The sequence below is a fragment of the Adiantum capillus-veneris genome, chromosome 13, assembly GCF_014529385.1.
Source record: "Adiantum capillus-veneris isolate H3 chromosome 13, ASM1452938v2, whole genome shotgun sequence".
NCBI lineage: Eukaryota > Viridiplantae > Streptophyta > Polypodiopsida > Polypodiales > Pteridaceae > Adiantum > Adiantum capillus-veneris.
Genome location: NC_140943.1, coordinates 2208727 through 2230823, shown reverse-complemented (window position 1 = coordinate 2230823; position 22097 = coordinate 2208727). Strand labels below are relative to the sequence as shown.

At 45.1% G+C, this 22097-nt stretch overlaps 1 protein-coding gene across 4 annotated transcripts in view; it reads left to right on the top strand.

Moving 5' to 3' along the window:
* LOC147443514 (uncharacterized) overlaps window positions 1-20388 on the top strand; it is a 32739-nt gene extending 12351 nt beyond the window's left edge. Inside the window, exons 2-3 of one of the 4 annotated variants that reach the window (XR_015189965.1) lie at window positions 20030-20133; window positions 20228-20246. The gene's annotated coding sequence lies outside the window, so the exon portion shown is untranslated. Of the gene's footprint in view, window positions 1-18111; window positions 18667-19471; window positions 19843-20029 lie in introns of those variants that run through there. The other 3 variants (XM_086526324.1, XM_086526325.1, XM_086526323.1) reach the window with 3 other exon arrangements.
* The last annotated feature ends 1709 nt before the right edge of the window (window positions 20389-22097 follow it).

Genomic DNA, 22097 nt, shown 5'->3' with positions numbered 1-22097 from the left:
ATTGTGTGTGTGTGTGAGAGAGAGAGAGAGAGAGAGAGAGAGAGAGAGAGAGAGAGAGAGAGAGAGAGAGAGAGAGAGAGAGAGAGAGAGAGAGAGAGAGAGAGAAGTTGCATTGCTTTATTTTATTAGAAGCATACAGAAAGAGAGAGAGCTTGTGAGAGAAACTGAGATAGCTTTTGATTTGAAGCTTTTAGGGCTTTGCTTTTGGCAACCCTTGTAAACTTTAAATAAGCGGTGAGGGCTCACTTTACAGGGGATTTGGACGCAGAGTCTGAGAGTGAAACCTTAACGGCTCTCTTGTACTTTGATCATTGATTAGGGGTCAATATCTCTAGGCACGGAACTCCGCCGGGCCAGTGCAAATCTAGACTTTCTGGAAGATAAAAGCAAGAAAGTCCGAGAGTTTAAGGAAGGTGACCAATCGATCAAATTTGACACTTTTCAGGATACAAAGATGCTTCAAAGGCCTCGTCTTTTATACAACAGTTTGACATCGCTTTCGCGGGAGGACGCTACTCAGAGCACTCCAAGATTCGGAGAGCTGCCTCTTATTTTCAGGGGAATGCTCGAACTTGGTGGTCCACGCTTCTGTTAAACAAGACTGCGCCAGTTAAATGACTGAAATTTAAGAAGCTTTTTATTTCTTCTTGGTCGACTCAAGAGTATGAACGCGATATACGAGCTGCTTGGAACCATCTTCAGATGACCAAGAGAGATACAGTGGATGCTTATTGCGAGAGATCTTGGAGCTCTTTTCTACCCGCCTCTTCATTCAAGAAGATCTCGTTCAGAGAACAGATTGAGTGGTTCACCTTGGGTCTACCTACAGAGATCCGAGATCACTGCTTGAAACAAAAGTCAGCTTCTATACAGGAGTTGATGAGTCATGCGAAGCGGGGCTTTGCCATTCACTCTGGCAGTCTGACCTACCCCACCGATGAAATCATGAGACAACGAGTGTAAGGTGTAGCGGAATGAATGTTGTATTTTCTCAAGATTAGTGATCTTTATTGCTCAAGGTTCCTTTTAGTTCTTAGGGAAAGAGAGAAAGAGAGAGCTTTCCGTCTTATGGAGAGTGCTATGATCACGAACAAAGTGAGTGGATATTGTGCGTGCAAGTGAATGAGGCTGAGAGGAGGAGAGAGAAGAGATACGACACCCGAGAGGTTGTAAAACCCTCCTCCGAAGGCCCCACTCTTGTCGGCGAGAGTGGTCTATTCTTTGATTGCACAAAGGTGTACAATGCGAATGCAATGGACTGATGCAACTTGGACTATGCCGATGACGACGACGGTAATGATGACGACGACTCGGCAGCTGAAATCTGTAGGCTTCTAATTGCTGAATTCGGGGACTGTTTTGGTGGCTGAAAATGACTGTTTTGGCTGCGTTTTCTTGGGCTAAACTTGGGGGTACTTCTGCAACCAACTGGGGGCTGAGCTACTACTGTTCCATTGGCTGAAAATCTCTGTTCAATGCTGAATTTGCTGATCAAAACGCTGGGATTGCTGATCCAAAACGCTGAGTGTTTGCAGATCTGCTGGCGTTAGTGCATGGCTGAAAAATCGCTGAACTTGCAGCGGTCCCTAGCGTTAGTAAAAACGTTGGTTGGGGCTGATGTCTGGTGAGCAAAACGCTACAATGCTGGTGGTCTTGGCGATGATGCAAGGGGGAAAAGATGCGGGGGATCTGGTGTCGCCGCGGTACTGCAAGAGGACACGCCGGCTAAGGTCTATTTCCAAAACGCTAGGCTCTGATGGTGTAGGTGACGATGCAAAGCCAAAACGCCAGGCTTCTGGGGGGTACTGCTGAGAAGTGACCTGTTGAGCGGGAAGCTCCTGCTGCCTCTTCTGCCAGAAAGTGCTAACTTGGGTTTGCTTATATATTAACTTAGCAAAATTGCCCTACCTACTTTTGTTGGAAAGTCACTTAAAAATAATAAGTGAAAATCCCAATAAATAGGAAAATAGGCTAAATGCACTGGAAAATTCCCCTAACTGATGCTAATGGATTCTGATGGGAATTCCGATGATCATGCTGTGTGCAACCGGAAGATATGTATCTATGCTAAGTGATTGGGCATGCACGGTCTACGAATAGACTCACAAAAGTGCCAGATCACTGCTAATCTAGACTTGACTTGACCGACTGAACCCTGTTGTGGTGTAGCTTGTCCATGGACACATAGGGTTGGGATGTGTCACGTGACATCCCCTCCTTTTCAAAGTGAGGTATTGGTACTGAACTGTATGGCGTCGAGGGAGATCGCCAACAGCATCCGGAATCCTGGAAGGGACTCTTCGCCGGCCCACTCTGATGTGTGGGTCGTGGGGTACTTGAACTTCATAAAGGTCTGCAATGCTTGCTTCTTTGGGCCGCGCCGAAAGCGACACAAAGTCTTGTGTGGCTCCTTCCTTGATTCAACTTCGTCTAGAGTCCTGCTTCTTTCGTCTTCAAGAATCTCCATGGCTGAAAATTCCTAAAACCATCTCCAACACAAAACCATGAACATACCTATTCCATGTAAAGTGAAGGAAAAAAATATTGTCTTCTCTAAAGACTGTGCATGCAATGTAGATGAACATAAAGACGGAGTGACAACCCGTTCATCAAACACATGCAAACAATGCGATCGAATCTTTTCTGTTTGATCGAAATCAATCAACTGTGGCAAATCACAATGGAAATGCCCATGCTTGGTGCTCATACAATCATGGTGCTCGTTCGAACACTGTGTCATGCCAAGGAAGGGACATGGAATGTGACTTCTTGACATACAAACTTTTCAAGTTTTCATGAACAATCTGCATACATTCGTGCTCATCCATGAGAGAAACGTGCTCAACATACAGTATGTCATGCCTAGGAAAAGGGATCATATGACGATGCTGACTAAAATACAGGAAACCTTCACGAATGAAACACTCGAACAATGCGTGCGTATCAATCATGCGAACACATAATACTTCCTGCGAGGGCTCTTTGGACCAAGGCTTGAGAGCCAAGATCGCTTCTTCGGGATCTATCGAATCTTCTTGTGGGGGATCTGTGGACCTCGACTCGAAAGCCAAGATCGATTCTTGGTGATTGATCGAATCTACAACGAGGTTAGCTTCGCTAGAAAAAGCATCAACTAACACATCATCCTTGTGAACAATCCCATCATCTTCGTGCAAGTCATCATGCTTGTCTTTGTCATCCAAATCATCATGCAAATCATTATCATTCAAATCATCATGCTTCTCATAATCATGCAAATCCTGTGTGTCATGCTGTGGAGAAAAAGAGACCGAGAGAGTCCCCTTATCTCGAATCCTTTCAACCTTGTCTTGCATATTAGCAATGAGAGATGGAGAAGGAGAAGTATCCACTCCATGAAAGACAGTAGGAGAATCACTGTCGGCATTGAGAGTTATAGTGTTAGCCGCAAATTTTATGACAGCATCAGTCTCATGAAACCACTTAATGCCTAAAATCATATCACATCTTGAGAGAGGAGAAACAACAAATCTTCTAGTGAAGGCAGTGTGTTGGATTGCAAACAACACATCAAGACATTCCTCGGTGATGAGAGCGTCCATACCAGGACGAAAGCCAGAGATCTCTATAGGAGATCTCGGACTAACTGAGGCGGGCTTTCTCAACAAGAGAGGAACTAATCACATCATGCATACTACCTGGGTCAAACAATATGACAAAACGGTGCCCCGACGTCGACCATAACATTTAATGAGAGAATCATCAATGGGAGGGTCCTGAGAAACTTTGGGCACAATCGTGTTATCATTCATTGCATTGACAGATGTAGTGGGTGCTGTGGGTTCTTTAGATTCATTCGATTCAAGCTTAGGACATGTTCTTTTTATGTGACCCTTAATGTGACAATGAAAACAACGACCTTCCTTAGAATAAGTGCTTTGTTCTTCCGAAGTGATGTATCCTCCTACAATTCCTTGTGCTACCTTTTCATATGGAGTAAGCTTAGGTTTAGCAGTTGTGTTAGCTCTACCCTTAGATTCATTGGAAGAATTCTTTGTTGAGATACTGTTGGAAGATTGGTTAGAAGAGTTACCATTCTTACCATTCTTACTGTTCTTACCGTTCTAAGGAGTTTGCGAAGTACTTGTGGAAGTCTTGTTCTCCTTAGGCTTTCCCTTGTTGTGCTTCATCTCCTGTGCGAGAGCAATCCGCCTTGTTGAGATCGATTGGATCGAATACCTCGACATCGTACTTGATATACTCGTCCAATCCAAAGAGAAAAGCCTCTTTGCGCTCATCATCCGACATGCGTAATTGGGTACCTAGTTGCTAAACACGATAGACATAACCAGCATACCATTTTGCTTGAGAGCGCGCCAATCGTCCTTCAATCGTGCGAGGTACTGAGGTGGCATAAACCGCGCCTTGAGCTTGTCTTGGAAATGAGTCCAACTAAAAGAGAGGGGCGTGAAATCGTCGGCTGCCTCTAGGTGCGCGGCTAACTGTGCCTCTTGCCATGCGTGGTACCAATTAATGGCATCGCCGGCAAGGTACATAGCTGCCGTCAAAACTTTGCTATTGCTTGTCTTCTTAGTTGTCGCAAAATAAGCATTAAATTGATGCAACCAAGAATGAATGACTGTGCATCCATCTTACCGTCATACTTACTGAAAATAAACTCTGGATGGTTGGAATCCGCATCATGGCTTGTGCCACTTGATGAACTTCCACGATCTTTGGGTGGTTCAATCTTCGAGGCTAGAATGTGGGAAATAAATTCTTGATGACGAATCTCCCTTTTAGCCTCTCGTTCATCGCACTCGCGTTCGAAAGCAAGTCGATTTTCTTCTTGTTTTGCGGCAAGAGCAATGCGCTCACGCTCCTAAGCAAGACGATTTTCTTCTTGTTTTGCGGCAAGAGTGGCGTTTCTTTCATCGCGCTCGCGGTCCTTGGCTTCTTGTGCTTCTGCTTTGCTTGCGAGTTGTGCCAATGCAACTCGATTCGTTTCTTGTTGTTGTGCCATCATGTCCAACATCGACTTGACTATCATCTCCATAGGAGTGAGTGCAACTCGTGGCGTAGATGGCGAAGGGGGAGGGTCGAAAAAGTCTCCTGGTGGGGAAAAATTTTCGCCGCCTCTCTCATGCTCATCACCTGTATGCGAAGTATCCATTCTGCTTCGGGTGCCGACCATGCGCTATAATCTTGGGTTCTGAAGTTCGCGAGGAACTTGGGTTCTTGAGGTGCTTGAGGTTCTTGAGTCTTGAGGGTCTTGGGTTCTTGAGGTTTTCTTTCTCTTGCAAATCGCGTTGGAGAAGGATCTCCTCTTCACCCGAGTTCTACCCTTTTCTGCGGGCGCACCCCCTGGCGGCCTTGCGCTCACACCAAGGTTGCTTTTTCCCACCTCACGTCGATTGGCCGGCCTCTAAGTGCGCGGTCCGCTCTCAATGAGTGAAAAGAGACACAAGGGGAGGCTGGCCCTTCTTTCTTGGGATTCGTGTCACTCTTCAACAAAACACGATTAGGAATCGCCACGCCCAAGTAAACTTGGGTTCGTGCGATCGCAACAAGCAAAAAAATTCTTGTGGTTCCTGTGGTTCTTTCCTTGAGTAATGCAGAACACTTCCAAAGCTCTGATACCAATGTAAGGTGCAGCGGAATGAATGTTGTATTTTCTCAAGATTAGTGATCTTTATTGCTCAAGGTTCCTTTTAGTTCTTAGGGAAAGAGAGGGCTTTCCGTCTTATGGAGAGTGCTATGATCACGAACAAAGTGAGTGGATATTGTGCGTGCAAGTGAATGAGACTGAGAGAAGGAGAGAGAAGAGATACGACACCCGAGAGGTTGTAAAACCCTCCTCCGAAGGCCCCACTCTCGTCGGCGAGAGTGGTCTATTCTTTGATTGCACAAAGGTGTACGATGCGAATGCAATGGACTGATGCAACTTGGACTATGCCGATGACGACGACGACTCGACGGCTGAAATCTGTAGGCTTCTAATCGCTGAATTCGGGGACTGTTTTGGTGGCTGAAAATGACTGTTTTGGCTGCGTTTTCTTGGGCTAAACTTGGGGGTACTTCTGCAACCAACTGGGGGCTGATCTGCTACTGTTCTATTGGCTGAAAATCTCTGTTTCTCAATGCTGAATTTGCTGATCAAAACGCTGGGATTGCTGATCCAAAACGCTGAGTGTTTGCAGATCTGCTGGCGTTAGTGCATGGCTGAAAAATCGTTGAACTTGCAGCAGTCCCTAGCGTTAGTAAAAACACTGGTTGGGGCTGATGTTTGGTGAGCAAAACGATACAATGCTGGTGGTCTTGGCGATGATGCAAGGGGGAAAAGATGCGGGGGATCTGGTGTTGCCGCGATACTGCAAGAGGACACGCCGGCTAATGTCTATTTCCAAAACGCTAGGCTCTGATGATGTAGGTGATGATGCAAAGCCAAAATGCCAGGCTTCTGGGGGCTACTGCTGAGAAGTGACCTATTGAGCGGGAAGCTCCTGCTGCCTCTTCTGCCAGAAAGTGCTAACTTGGGTTTGCTTATATATTAACTTAGCAAAATTGCCCTACCTACTTTTGTTGGAAAGTCACTTAAAAATAATAAGTGAAAATCTTAATAAATAGGAAAATAGGCTAAATGCATTGGAAAATTCGCCTAACTGATGCTAATGGATTTTGATGGGAATTCCAATGATCATGTTGTGTGCAACCGGAGGATATGCATTTATGCTAAGTGACTGGGCATGCACGGTCTACGAATAGACTCACAAAAGTGCCAGATCACTTCTAATCTAGACTTGACTTGACTGACTGAACCCTGCTGTGGTGTAGCTTGTCCACGGACACATAGGGTTGGGATGTGTCACGTGACAACGAGCCAAAGAGACTTCTGGGAATGAAAGTAGAAAGAGAAAGAGCAACCCGGAGAAGAAGGATGCACGATCCAAGCTTACTCCTCAGGAGAGAGCTCGCTTCATCAGAGAGGGGAAGTGCTTTGGATGCAGGGAACATGGACATATCTTTGCGAAGTGCCCTAAAAAGGCACAGAAAGAACAAAATGATAAGGACGACGACAGGCCTGAGAGTTCGAGAGCAGCTGAGGAACGTGGCAGAAAAGGGAAGATGAAAACATGACTGGTTCCAGATTGTGTGGGTACCGATCCCAACACCGAGAGTACAGAACTTTGCCGAGCTTGGGGTAGAGTGAAAGATCAAGAGGCCTTGATCTTCTTTGATGGAGGAGCCAAGGCCAACTTCATTTTACCGGAATTGGCGGGGCGGCTCAAGATCACTCCCGATCGGATGGGACCACTTGCGGAGGCTGTTCTAGCGGCACCTGGCAGGGACGTAGCCATTACACCTGTCATTGGCAAATTTCGGTTGCATTGTCAGGGGTATCTGGGGCATAAGGACTTTTTCATAATGCCTTTGGAAGGTTGTGATGTTCTCGTAGGGATTCCCTGGTACCACAAGAACAACGCTGTGGTCGATAATCGGGCGAGGAAAGCGACATTGACTACAGAGAAGGACAGAACCATTGTACTTGATATTAAACTGAAGTACGAGTCTGTCCCTATTGTATCGGCTTCGGCCATTTCTAAATTAATGAAATCCAGTCTGTTTGTTTACTCGATCTTTATGAAAGAATTGAGCGATAAGGATAGGACAAATATGTCTAAACTTGATAAAGAACGCCAAGATTTTCTCCACTCTCACGCCGATTGCTTCTGAGAGGGCCTACCAGACGAGTTACCACCTGCTCGTCGTGAAGATCATACCATTGATATGATACCTGGAAGCACATCACCGAACCGGCCACCTTACCGTGTGAGCCGAGCACAGAATGAAGAGATTATGAACCAAGTGAAAGACCTCTTGGAAAAGGGTCTTGTCCAGCCTAGTACTTCACTGTATTGCTCTCCAGTGTTGTTGGTTTTGAAGAAAGACGGATCTTGGAGAATGTGCATCGATTATAGAGCTCTCAACAAAATCACCATCAAGTACAGATTTCCGATTCCTAGGATTGATGATATACTCGACAGCTTACAGGGATCTTCGTGCTTTAGTAGGATTGATATGAAGAGTGGTTATCATCAGATCAGAATCGCGATGGGAAACGTCTACAAGACAACTTTTCGGACGACTTTTGGGTTATTTGAGTTTTTGGTGATGCCTTTTGGCTTAATCAATGCTCCTGCGACATTTAACCGGATGATGGACATGATTTTTTGAGAGTATAGGCTATTTGTTGGCATTTTCTTTGACGATATCATTTTTTTCTCCAAGAATGAGGCAGAACACAGAGATCATCTGCTTCAGGTCTTTTAGGCATTACGAGATCACAAGTTAGTGATTAATGCAAAGAAAAGTGAATTTTTCCTACGAGAGATACACTTTTTGGGACACATTGTCTCAACAGCAGGAGTGCAAATAGATCCGGCCAAGATAGAGACTATATGTGATTGGCCCGATTTGAAGAACGTCCATGAAGTTAGAAGCTTCTTGGGACTGTGTTCGTACTACATGCGGTTCATTCGAAAGTTTGCAGAGGTTGCTTCCCCTTTGCATATCTTGACACAGAAAGGAGTCCCTTTCTCGTGGGGACCCACAGAGGTGACCGCCTTTCAGACACTGAAAGAGAAATTGACTACGGGACCAGTTTTGACTTTGCCGGACTTGCAAAAGTCATTTGAAGTATATTGGGATGCTTGTGGTCATAGTTTGGGTGCGGTCTTAATGCAAGAAGGCCATGTCATTGCTTACGAGAGCCGATTGTTCTCAAGGCCGGAAATGACAACACAGATTTACGAGAAAGAGCTCTTGGCGGTTATCCATGCTCTTACTGAGCGGCGGCATTACCTACTCGGAGCGGATTTTACCGTCTTTACAGACCATCAGAGTTTGTGCTACTTCTTGTCACAGAAGTAGCTTTCGGAAAAGTAGATGTGGTGGGTGAACATCTTGTCACAGTTTCACTTCCAGATTGTCCATGTGCATGGACAGAAGAATGTGGTGGCAGATGCTTTGTCTCGGAAGCCGTTGGTTCAGGCTATTTCCGCGATACATCATAGGACCTTCGAGGATATGGTTGACCAGTATGCCACAGATATAGTCACCGCGGCATTGCTACCACCATGAAAGGGGTAGAGAGATACTTCTTTTGGCCGAGACTCAAAAAGGATGTGGAAGAGTTTGTGCGTAGTTGCTTAGTATGCTAGAAGGTCAAGTTTGACAGGCATAAAGCATGGGGATTGTTACAGTCTTTACCCATACCCACCCGCCCTTTGGGAAAGTATTGCAATGAATTTCATTTTTGATCTCCTGAGAACACATAGTGGTCGAGATGGTATCTGGACTGTTAATATAGCCTGATGAGCAACCTGAAGTGGAAGAAAACCAGGAGATCCTTGTTCCTGAACAGATGTTGGCACATAAGGATACGAAGAATAAAGGTAAAGTCCGAAGGCGGTTCTTGGTCAAGAACTATCCTACATTGGATGCGAAGTGGATGGAGGAGGAGGACCTAGCAGATACTTCTCAGATTGTGAAACTTTACCTCCATGCTTTTGGTTTAGCATAGTCTACTCCAAATGGAACCCAAATTTCAGCTTGGCTGGAGATCTGGTGCAGTGGGATTCACAAGAGGGGAGTCACTCCACTCCTTTGTCAACAAATGCCTTGATTTAGATACTAGAGTCACTGATGTCTCTTTGAGCTTCAGGGATACTGAAAGATGACAGTATTCTGTTGTATGACTTTTTGAAATGGAATTCCTGATCATGATACTGATTTGTTCTTGACTTCTTTTAAGTGCAGGAACTGATAGACGAAAGGACTACAACATTTTGGTCTGATTGATCTCGAATAGACATGGTTGCAATAGGGGTTAGTCAATCGGACATCGATGAGGTCCCGATTGGATCTAGATGCGATTGCTAGCTACATTGCCGATAAATCATGGTCTAAGATCCGAATGAATGTTGAATGTCATGTGGTGTCTAGTGATGTCCTGTAATGTGACTGTCGATTGGTACATTTGCTAGATGTGTGTTCCTCATAGTTACATGGGACGGCGGGTCGGGGTAGGAAACGGGGACGGGGTCGGAACGGCAAAAAAAAAAGGAGTTTTTTTCGCATTTTTTAACCTACACACATGCCACACACATAGAGCATCACTTTGATCACAAATTTACACTAAATAGACCAAAGAACACGAGTCATATAGGCGGAAATGTGCTAATAAAACATCGATGGATACAAAATAAGAAGTGCATGCCACAAGGTCTCAAGAGTCAAAAAGCCTAAAGGGCTTAGGACAAGCCTGAGGCCTCAAGGATAACAAAAAGTACAAAGGGCTATGTAGTAGGTAGAGTCGTAGACTCAAGAGTCTAGACTCGAGAGTCGAGAGTGATCAATAATCATCAAACTCAAGAAGTGCTTGCCTGCTGAATCTCCATATCGTCGTCGTAGTCGAGGTCGTCAGCGACGTATGAGGGCTCGGGAGGCTCGCATTGAGGCTCAAAGTCCTCCTCTAGCTCCTCCAAAAGTGTATCGGCCATAGATGGATTCTCTTGTGCCATCTCCCACTCAGTGAAGGGATCTGTCTTGTGTGTGACGCTCTTGGCAAGCATGTGCAAGTTAGCGCTCACAAACACCAAATCATTGGTCCTCTCGACCCCAAGGCGATTCCTCTTCTTAGAGGCAATGTGGCTGTACACACTCCATAGTTGCTCCAAGCAACTAGTGGTACATGCTTGGCTAAGGACGTGAACAGCCAAGCGCTGCAAATGTGGGCATCTTCTCCATAGTCCTCCCACCACAAAACCGAGCCAATCTTGTTGCGATCAAGCTGTGCATCTACACATCCATATGAGCCCTTCTTTTGCCTGTAGTTGAGTAGCTCGTCTCTAATCTTGCGCCTAGTGTCACTGCTAGGCTCAAGGCGCTCCAATGCAGGCCGCCATCCTTTGCTCACCTCCTTGTCGGTCTCTTGACGCCCACCTCCTTGTCGGTCTCTTGACGCCCTCCCTGAAACTCAAGGTCAAGCACATAAGTTGTCGCATGAAGTGGAGAGTAGTATTCATTCCACTTCGACTCACACAAGCCATGAATCTCCGCATACTGAACAGGGTCAGGTACAAGCTTCTCAAGTGCCTCTATCATCCGATCCATGGCTTTGTAGACTTTGTTAATGCATGGCTGCAAGCCATCCACAACTCGAAGTAGGTGTAAAATAGGCTTGACCATGGCGTCAACAGTCTTCACCTCCTCCCACCAAGCGGCGTCGTCGGCCCATTCTCGGCATTTCAATCCTGTTGCTGATGTAGACTCCGGCATGGCTTGGAACTCATCATTGAGAAAGAGGCCCCTTAAGGCTCCGCCACATGTAGACAAGTGGCCTAGCATAAGCCAATTGAATGCAAATCTTGTCTCACAATATTTGAGCAAGGACGAGTGGCTACTCTTTGAGAATTCATGGCGCACTTTTTGATGGTTGAGCACAAAGGAGACAATTAGAGAGGCGTCACCAATGGTGGATGAAATCGATGATAAGTTCCCTATGTCCTTGAGGAGGTTATTGAGGCAATGCGCCATGCAAAATGTGACATGGATGCTGTGATACATGCCCTCAATGATAGCCCCGGTTGCCCTATTTGATGCCTCTCCATCTGCAACCATACAAAGGACATTCTCCGGGCCGGTGATCTCTATGGTGCTTGTCCACTCTGCAGCAAGAATCTCCGCGGCCTTGCGACTATCGGATGCATCATGTGACTCCACAAGTACATCTCCCCCCAAGAGTAGGCCACCACTCCGTGGATGGACCGCTTGCGGGTGTCGCTCCATCCATCTACAAGGAGAGAAGACGCCATTGGTCTCCCACAAATCCTTTGTTGCTTGGGCCGCTTTCTCCACGGCAAGCTTCTCTTTGTCAAGGAGGGTGGTGCGAAGCCTCTCCGATAAAGGTGGCACATAAGAGGAGCCATATTCCCCTATTTTCGTAACCACGGTTCGAAAGTATGGAGACCTATCCACACAAAATAGAGCATGTTGTGTTAGTATGGAGAGTCGAGAGTCGAGAAGTTAGAACCCATTATGAATACAAAATGGAAGATTGCAATGTGCATATGTCGTGGAAGAAGAATCGGGCAACCGACCTATCCACCTCTTCCTTCAATTTAGGATTCCAATTTTCGTTGAGGGTGCTTTGGCGATGCGGAACGGAAGAGGACGGTGTAGATGCATTTGTCTTGAAGGCTCGAGAGATGTCGTCAAGGTTGGCTTCCCTTTGCTCTCGTGGTGTCGCCGTGACGAAGGGATCAACGGCAACAAAACGGCCCCTCTTGGCTGCTTCCACAACCTCATACACCGTGAGCTTCTCAAGAAGATCGAACCTCTTCTCGGGAGTTACTCGAGGACAAAACTTCACCTCGTGACCGGATTCATGAAGAAGATGGGCTCGTACTTTGTTTGAACCACCCGTTCTCTTGTATGAGCATAGCTTGCATGTCCATGGTCTTGCACCGCCACCTTTGCCACGCGTGCTAAAGTCGACTTCATCCCACTATGACCATGTTTGCACGGCGGGCCTCCTTCGAGAAGAACTGGCTTGAGAAGTGGAGTTTGCTTGAGATGACATGATGGTGGAGAGACTCGAGAGAGTAGAGCTTAGAAGTTAGAGGAGTTAGAGGAGAGCTTGTGTGGAGAGAGAGTAGAGGAGAGCTTCAAAGTGGGTAGAAGAGTGAGAGAGTGGAGACTCAAGGGTAGAGTGTAGAGTCACTAGAGTGTAGAAGGCTTAGAAGCCTCTAGAAGGTAGACCGTAGAGCGTACGGCGCATAGTCATGGAGCTTGAGTAGAGAGGAGAGCGTAGAAGAATAAGAGGCCCAAGGGGGCTTTTATAGCCTCCCAAGGCTCCCCTCCCCCCCCAAAAAAAAAAAATGGTCGTTGGCTGCACAACTGGCCGTTTAAAACGGCCAGTTTTTTCAAAAATTGAATTTTTTTGCCCGCTTGAAAAAGTCCGTTCCCGGCCGTTCCCTGCTGTCTCCGGTCCGGTAGCCTGCGACCCATCCGTCCGGCCGAAAATCTGACCGTCCCATGGCGTCCCCGGCCGTCCCCCGGTCCTAGGGCCCGTCCCTTGTAACTATGGTGTTCCTAGTACGTAGGTACTAACAGTCAGTATCTGCTAAGACGGTTTATGGATTCTGTCTGTTTTGCAGGCGTAATCGAGGGCGATTACAATGCTTTCAAGAGGGGGGTATGTCACAAAGTGATGACGTGTCTGCCCGAGAGGATGCGAGAAACCCTAGCCTTGATTGCTGCTGAAAACTCTAATTTTGAAACCCTAACCCTAACTGTAAACCATAAAATTTGCCAAAAACCCTAACCTTAACCTAACCCTAATCCTAAAACCTGTCCTAAACCCTAACTCTAATCCTAGCAGCAGGAGGAGATTTCCGTGAAATGCGCTGGCATGATGACGTGGCACCGTATGGCATCTTCCGGATTTTATTGCGGATTTTCAGCTTTTTGCGTCAAATTTTGGCTACGCAAGCTTGTGAGAGAGAATTTGAATTGCTTTATTTACAAAACTCAAGAGAGTTTGTGTGAGATAGAGAGAGAACACTTTGCTTTTGATTGGAAGCTTTTGGGGCTCTGCTTTTGGGATCCCTTGTAAACAATAAATAAGCGGTGAGGGTTCACACTCTGCAGAGCATCTGGTCGCAGAGTCTGAGGGTGAAACCCTAACCGCTCTCTTGTACTTTAAATTGATTAATACATAAAGAAATACCGAAAGGGGCGTCAGTCTTTGGGGCCAATATCTCTAGGCACGGAACTCCGTCGAGCCAATGCAAATCTATTGTGATGAAGTGGTTATTTGGTGCTGTCGTGATTGGTTCTTGACTTGGAGTGTCCAAGTCTGTTACAAGTACCTTACCTTAAGCAGGAGGGGATGTCACGTGCACATGGCTCTGTGTGCCACGTGGACATCTGGTGTTATTACACTACGGTAGGCATCTGGCATGACGTGCATGTAGTTTAAGGTTAGAAACGAGCCATTCCCCGCGTCAATCAAATTCCTTGGTGGACAAATGTGCAACAGTTTCACCCAAAAACTGAACCCCGATCAAACTTATTCATCAATAAGTTTAATGATTTATTTTTAAGGAATTTGACAAAGGTCTTGCCCTCCTTGAGCCTTAGGAGTTTTATAAACTAAAACTTTACCTATAAAAAGAGCAGTAGGCCAACATTTGCATTAGATTTGCTAGCGCTCCAGATCAGCCTTGCCGTTTTCTGCAAGACCAGCGTTTTGGCTCCACATCAGCCCTAGCGTTGGCAAGTTTCAGCAGATCAGCCAGCGTTTTCAGATTTCAGCCCCTTTCCCTCGCCGGAAACGGCTTGGATCTGACCTCGTTAGCCTTCCCGTTGTGGTCCAATACTTCGGCAACCCATTGAGCCTCTTCTCAATCATTCCCTTGCCGCATCGAGTGCTCCCATTGCTACCCATCATTGTCATCATCAAGATCTGCATTTTCAGCCCTCTCACATTTGGTTTATTGTGATGCTTGTGTTAGTAGCTCAACGGTCTTAATGCAGGAGAGCCATGTCTTAACTTACAAGAGTAGAATGTTCTCTAGACCTAAGAGGGTTGCACAGATCGACGAGAAGGAGCTCTTAGCAATGATACACGCTCTGACTTAGTGGAGTAATTTCTAGACTTTTTCTTGGATTTTCTTTCCTTCGACTTGCTTTTCTGGTTCTTCCTTCGCTTCTTCCGCCTCTTCTCATTCTCATTGGAACTAGCGGACGGAGCTGTCTGAAAATGAAAAAGAACTAGGGTCATCTAAAAGCAAACAGGTCTAAGACAATAGAATCAGCCTCTTCTGACTGTCCATCAGTTTGTGGATGAAATGATGAGGAATTTGCTAATGGCTCAACGATATGTAAGTACAAGGGATGTGGGGGTCTCTATATGGGGACTCACCAAAGTTGCCCTACTCAATATCCTACACCCACCACCTCATAAAGAACTGGGGTGCGCAATAAATATGCCATGTCATCAAGTGAGATAATAAGATGGTCTAGGAGACCAAATCTGGCCTAGGGAAAGCAAATAACTGTAACGGGACGGGCACCACGTGCCAAATGAAAGAGAATAGACTTTAAGCACTTCAAAACTACTGAACTGAAAGAGAGAGAGAATCTACACGGAGTGGCAGAGTTCCACTCCTAGAATGCAATGGCCCCAAACTGTGGCACCCCTTTTGGTATTTCTTTATATTGCTTCATCAAGGTGCTACTGGCTGGCTCTGCTCTTCTCCTCCGCGCGGTAGAATGCCAGAGAGAGAGAGAGAGCCCAATGTACGTATTTAAAGGCCATTGGCCTGTCCAAAAGCATCCCATATATAAAGCTATTGATCTGAAAGCATGTAGTCGCGAAAATTGGTGCTCCAAATCTGCCAGCACAATTTACGGACATACGTACAGTCAGCCAACGCAATTTCCGGGTTCTGCCGTACAGGTTGCCACATCGTCAACATATACGCAATTGAGTGTTCGTGTGTCTTTGCTTTATTTTTGAGGTAAGGCGAGGTTTTGCAAGTTGGGTTGTCCTAACTCTTTAGGCCCCTCGGCCATCTTCAATAAGTTTGGAAAGTCTACTCTGCTCCTTCTGTTAGGGTTTAGGCCCCTCTGTCAGGATTTGTAGGTTGGCTAGGGTTAGGATCAGGGGGCCCTAACCCCCTTCGTCTTTAGTGGTTGACATGTCAGCAGTTTGTGACAATAACTATGTGACTCTGACCTCGGGAAACCCTAGGAATAGGGGTTCTGCCTCATGCCAGCCTTCCGGGTGGGCACAACATTTAACCGGCACCATGGAGAAGGTACGCCTACCTCAGATATGACCGGACACAGCCACAAAACAGCCCTCACTCACTAAACTGTTCCTGGGAGATATTGTAGCCATCGCCAGGCAGAAGATGGAACTGTAACAAGAGAATCCAAGGGCTGATTGCTGGCTGCAAAAACACAGATCTGAGACGCAAAAACACCGCAAACTTGACGCTTTTGTAGGTCTGAAAAGCTGCGGAAAGAATGGGGCAGCAGATGTTCAGATCCAAGAGCTAATGGAGGCGCTAGATGGAGGGCGGCAGCAGGCTGCCAGAGATTGCCACAACAGGCTGCAGATGGGCTGGGATGTAGCTGGAAAATGCAGGCTGAAGGGAGGGCAATCAGCCTTGGGGAAATGCAAGGGGCAGCTATCGATGGGTTGCAGAAACTTTAGGTGCAAGGGAATGCTAGGCACTTGAAAATCTATGTGTAAGGTGCAGCGGAATGAATGTTGTACTTTCTCAAGATGAGTGCTCCGAACTGTGCTCAAGGTTCCTTTTCTTATGGAAGAGAGAGCCTTACGTTCTTAATGAGAGAGTGCAATGAACACGAACAAAGTGAATGGACATTGTGCGTGAAGGTGCATGAGATTGAGAGAAGAGAGAAGAGAATACGACACCAGAATGTTGTCGAACCCTCCTCCGAAGGCCCCACTCTCTATGGCAAGAGCGGTCTACTTATGATTGCACAAATCTCTACAATGCTTGGACTTGCCGACGATGTCGATGACGAGACGGGCTGAAATCTGAAAATGCTAAGGGCTGAAATCTGCAAATCTTTATTTGTTGGATTTTGCCTCTATGTCGGTGACGATGTCGATGGCAACTGCGCTGAAAACGCAGATGCTGTAATCTGCGTTTTCCGGGCTGAAACTGTAAACTTATATGGATCCCACCGTGCGGTGAGGAACTGCTGCGGGAAAGGTGAGATTTGCGAGGTTGGGGGGTTCTACTGCGGGTACTGAAAACTGAAAACGCTGGTGCTTAATGAGGTTCCGTCGCGAAGATCTGCAAAAACACTGAGTTGTCTGGCATCCAAAAACGCTAGGGCTGATCTTTGTGCTGATGCAAAAATGCTGGCTCTCCTGTTGTTCTGCTGTCGGTAGGGTCTGTCTGTCTGTCGCGGGCAAGTCAAGGCGGTAAGGATCTGCTACCACAATGGCTATGCTGTGAAGTCATAGGGCTAAAAACTGAAAAACGCTAGCAGACTTGCACCATGCAAAAACGCTAGGGCTGATCAGTCTCTGATGGGGGGGTCTTGCTGAGAAGTTGCCTGTTGAGCAAGGTGCTCCTGCTGCCTCTTCTGCTAGAAAGTGCTAGCGCTAGGTTTCTATTTATACAAACTTAGTAAATTTGCCCTACCTACTTTCCAACAAAAGTCACTTAATAAATAAGTAAAAAAATGTCAAAAATAGCGAAAATAGGTTTAATGCTCTGGAAAATTCCCCTGATGGATTCTGATGGGAATGCTTATGATCATGCTGTGTGCAACCGGAGGATATGCATCTAATCTAAGTGATTGGTCATGCACGGTTTGCGAACAAACTCACAAAAGTGCCAGATCACTTGCTATTCTAGACTGAATCCTGGTCATGCTGTAGCTTGTCCACGGACACATAGGGTTGGATGTGTCACGTGACACTGTGTGAAACCTTTGCAGTGTCTCTGTCCTGGGAGAGTGGTATATTTTGCCCAGGCTTTTGACCAATCAAAAGCAACAGTATGTGCATGAGACTAGATAGATCATAGGATATGTTTTTTCTTGTTTTGGTGTTTGCAGTCTTAGTTCAGACATAAGGGGTTGATAGCCTTCTTTACTATTGCTGAAGTGATTGTGGTAGCTTTTCAGTTGGGAGTATAGTTCTTGGAACAATGCTGACTCATTTTCTGCCGGATGTGATGATAAGTTTTGTGTATTTGAAGTTGAGAACAGCATTTTGAGATGGTTGGTAACAAAAATAAACAGAAATTTGCTTTGTAGGAATTGTGTATGTTTATTATTGACTGCATAAGTGGTATGCAAATGGAACTCGAGCAAAGTGGACTTTTTCTTTAGACACCACACGTTGCCAATTGGATAACTTTCGTCGGATGATTTTTGGTGCTGTTGTCTTGGCTCATTTAATTCTCAATACATCTGCTTATTTAAGTCGAATGTTTCAAGTCGGGTGGTTAACAAGGCCTGGATTTTGAGGTGCTGCACCTGCCTCTTTAACTGGTACTTTTGACAAACCTGCAGGTTACTAAGAATGGTTAGCGTGGCTTGCTAAAGGGGTTAACGGTAAAGTGCTGCAATAGGTGCCTTTGTTGTAACTATGGCGAAGTTTGTTCAAGTTTTTCAAACCTAAGGTGGTGATGACCCTGCAACAAATTTGTATAGCTGCTGTATTGCTAGTTGAAGATACAATATGTATAGGTCTTTGATTCTGTGCCTGATCACCAAAGGTTTCCTTCTCTGTCTTCACTTGTGAGCCTGCTCGCCAAATAATTGACAGTAGTATTGGCTGAGAAGTATGGTATCTGTCCTGTGCTGTGTGTAGAACTAGTCGTGCTTCCTATGTGAAGAAGTAAGGAGAAAAAAACCATTATTTGGGTGGCATGCAGTTATGCTAGTTGGCATGTACAAGGAGATACATATTGCTGCAGAAAAGTGGATGTGTTTTTACTAATTTAAGTTGAAAATCATCACTGTCAACACTGGCAGCAAAGCTTGCTATTGAAATAGTAGTGCTACTGGTCTATGAAAGCTTTGCAATGCGGAGAAGGAATACAATCTGTGACAGTTGTACCACCCCTGCCCGCTCCCCTCCCCCTTCATGCTACCTTACTCGCCGCAGCTTGAAATGAAACAACCCCCCCCCCCCCCCCCCCCCCCCCCCCCCCCCCCCGAAAAAAAACAGTGTGGCTCTTCTTCTAATCTGTCCTCTCGGTGTTTGTCCCTGTGCCGCAATTCTGCACGTGTGCTTGGGTCTATGAGCATGTGTGTGCGCGCACCCCCGTCCTTATCCATTTCTCAGAATAAGGTTGTGAGTTGTCGTCTGCTGACCTTGTTTTGTTACAGAGGGTCATCACGACTTCTTGGCCAGCAACCCTCCCTCTGCTTGAAATTGGTGGTGTTCAGCAGCTTGCTGTGCACTCTCAGCTTCTTGGCATCAACTTGAGTTGCTCAATGTGCCCTGATGGCCAGGGTTGGCTTTGTATGCTCCCTTGTGATTAATCGTTGATTGTCTGCCTCTTATTGGTTGGTTGAGTTTGTAGTGTTTATGCCGAGCTTCTTCTTTGACCATCCTCTCCCTATCTTTGGTCTTCCTCGTAGTTACTCTTCCCCGGGCTTTCAGTTTTGTATGCAGTTTTAAAATTTACCCTTTTATCTTCATTAGTTTTGTATGCATTTAAAACTTCATGTTTGGGAACTTCGAACATAAACGTCGGGGCAGAATGTGGGGTTTCATGTTGCGGTTTGATCCATAGTGAGAGTAAACACCAGAATTTCTCCTTAGCTTGAAGTGAGTGCGAGGTAATTTCTTGTATAGATGTCACTGTTGGCATCGTAGGTCTCTGCATCATCTTGAGCTAAGAAATTTTGATTCTCATTGCAGGATAGATGCTTGATCTTTGGATGATATATTGGATGCATAATGACCCTTCTAGATATAACTAGTAGGTTATGGGTATACACGGATACATCTTTCTACAAGATGGAGCACACACATGGACATGAGCTCATCCCCAACCACCCTCCCCTTGAGCCTTGGATAATGAGTTAAGACACGACACAAAACTCCTTTCTTCAGTAGGACTAGATAACAGCATAATAGCCATTTCATGAATAGGTAGACAACATGACTAACTGGCAATGACAAAGACTATTCCACCAACAAATGGGTCCTGGTTGGAGAACAAAAGTGTCCTCTAAGAAACTCCGACAACAAAAGCTGTCCCAACAACAAATTCCTCCTATGACAGAGGGGTAGGAGCTTTATGACTCATGTATATTATTGCTTTCTCCTTCTTTAGCAACGTTAGCCTTGCCATTTGCCTTCATTGTTGGGCATGTCCAGGGTGGTTGGTTTTTTGTGTAATAATCTCAGCAATGTGGACTTGATTCATAGCATTTAGAACACTTTCGACTGAAGCGTCCTCACTTGCGGTTGCAGCTAGAGGATACAACATTGAGGGTGGAAGCATTTGTAATGGAAGCAACATTGAACTTGAAGATGTGAAATAGGATCTTCCATTCTTTTTGATGGCCTTCCGCAGAGTAAGATATCTACTTTTATCTTCTTCTGTAACTTGGGTAAAAGTACTTCGATGAGAGTATATAGGCAATGCTTATTTGTGTAGTGGATGCTCAGGTTGTAGTTTTGTTCTCTCCTGTTCGTTGCGGTGGTGGTGCTGTTAACAATAACCTATGTATTCTTTTACATCAAAGTAGCCTTGCACTTTGCTTTGAAAAGTATGAATGTGATTGTTAGTACAATTTTTGGTTTCCGTAACCTATCTTTTTCCGTGACTAGTGTGTGAAAGATGGTTTATGTAGAGGACTTCCTGCTATACTAGCTCTTTACAATGCAATCAAGGTGAGATCGTCTCTCAGATTGAAAATTAGGAGGTACATTGCTTTTAGTGTTTAAACTTATTTGTAATTGGTACAAAAAGTGTTTATAAGCAATTGTTTTAAATAACAAATTACTCTTGGTAGAAGTTGTAAATTAGTACAAGTAGTGTATGTGTTTATGAGCAATTGTTTTAAATAACAAAGTACTTTTGATAGAAGTTATATTTTTTGCCAGCTTTGTGGCAATTGTCCCTTAGGGGTGTGATTTTCTAATTCTAAAAAAGCTATAGGTGCCAAAAGTGTGTTGAATCCATTGATGGTCTTGTCTAGAATTGATAGCAATAATCATTAATTGTTAAATGTGGGCTTCATGGTGCCAGATAGGATGGTCATCGTCAAGCTAAGTAAGCTAGATGGCCCATCTGACATCCAACTCAGTCAAGTTTCTATGCTTGCTTAAACAGTATGCAATTCAGTCAAGTTTATTATGCTTGCTTAAGTAGTATGCAATTCAACTGTGAGACCTACTAGCAATAGTCAAGGTAATTAGCCATCATGCCCAAGGACCCTTGTGTCAAAATTGGGCGGAATATTATACTTAGCTTTATTTATACGTAAGGAGCTCAATTTCTACAAGTTTAATTGTGGGAAATTACACAAACCAAAGTGCAAATGACTTGCATGCATATGCTCTTTTCGATTCCATGTAGCTCAATAGAGATAACAACATAAGGTTTAGTTCAAACCATATCCTAAGTCTTTTACACTCGAGCAATGCTTAGAGCATAAGATGAATTGGAAAGTAAATAGTGTTGAACGCTAGGATCAAAGAGATTAACAAAAAAACCAATTGTTCGTTAGCTCTAATGCAACTTAATTGTTCGTTAGCTTTAATGTTGTGAACCCTCCTTGCTCCATGAGAGTGTCGATAGGCAGGGTGTCCAAATTAGGTATGCATACATCAAGGTTAGTGTTCCCATAGTGTCAACTAGCCAGCATGAATGTGCATCTTATCGGATACATGTCCCAAGATGGTGCCATCTAATAAACTTGTGTCATCATTAAGTGTTATGATATATCTCAGAGGGTTCACCTTACAAAAAATTCTCTGTAAGTGTTATATCTCAGAGGCACCTTACAAAGATTCTATATAATGTGTGATCAGAGTCTAATAGAAAATCCCCTTTCTGCACGTAAAACACCTACATACCTACAAGGTGCATCCCTTGGGTGATATGCATTTAGATCACTAGCTAAGATTTGCATTCACTTTAGTTTAGCAACTCTCTCTCATATGCATGTAAAACTTAAAATTGTCTAGACATTGTAGTGGTGAGCTATACACACTAATCAACACAAAAAAAATTCAATTCGTGGAGCTCATAGTGTGGCTAAGGCATGAAGGCTCCGACACAACAAGTATGGGAATCTACACACACACACACACACACACACACACACACCATGTTTCCAGCCAAGCCCAATCTACTTCCACAACAAGCACACCAAATGTGGGAGGGATTCACTCCACATACACACTCAAATCATAATGCTATAATCAACAGAGTCTCAGCAGCAATGCATGCACACACACACACACATAGAAATTCATATGCACACACGATGGCAAGATCACCTTTCTCAACATATAAGCTCCAATTCTTTGT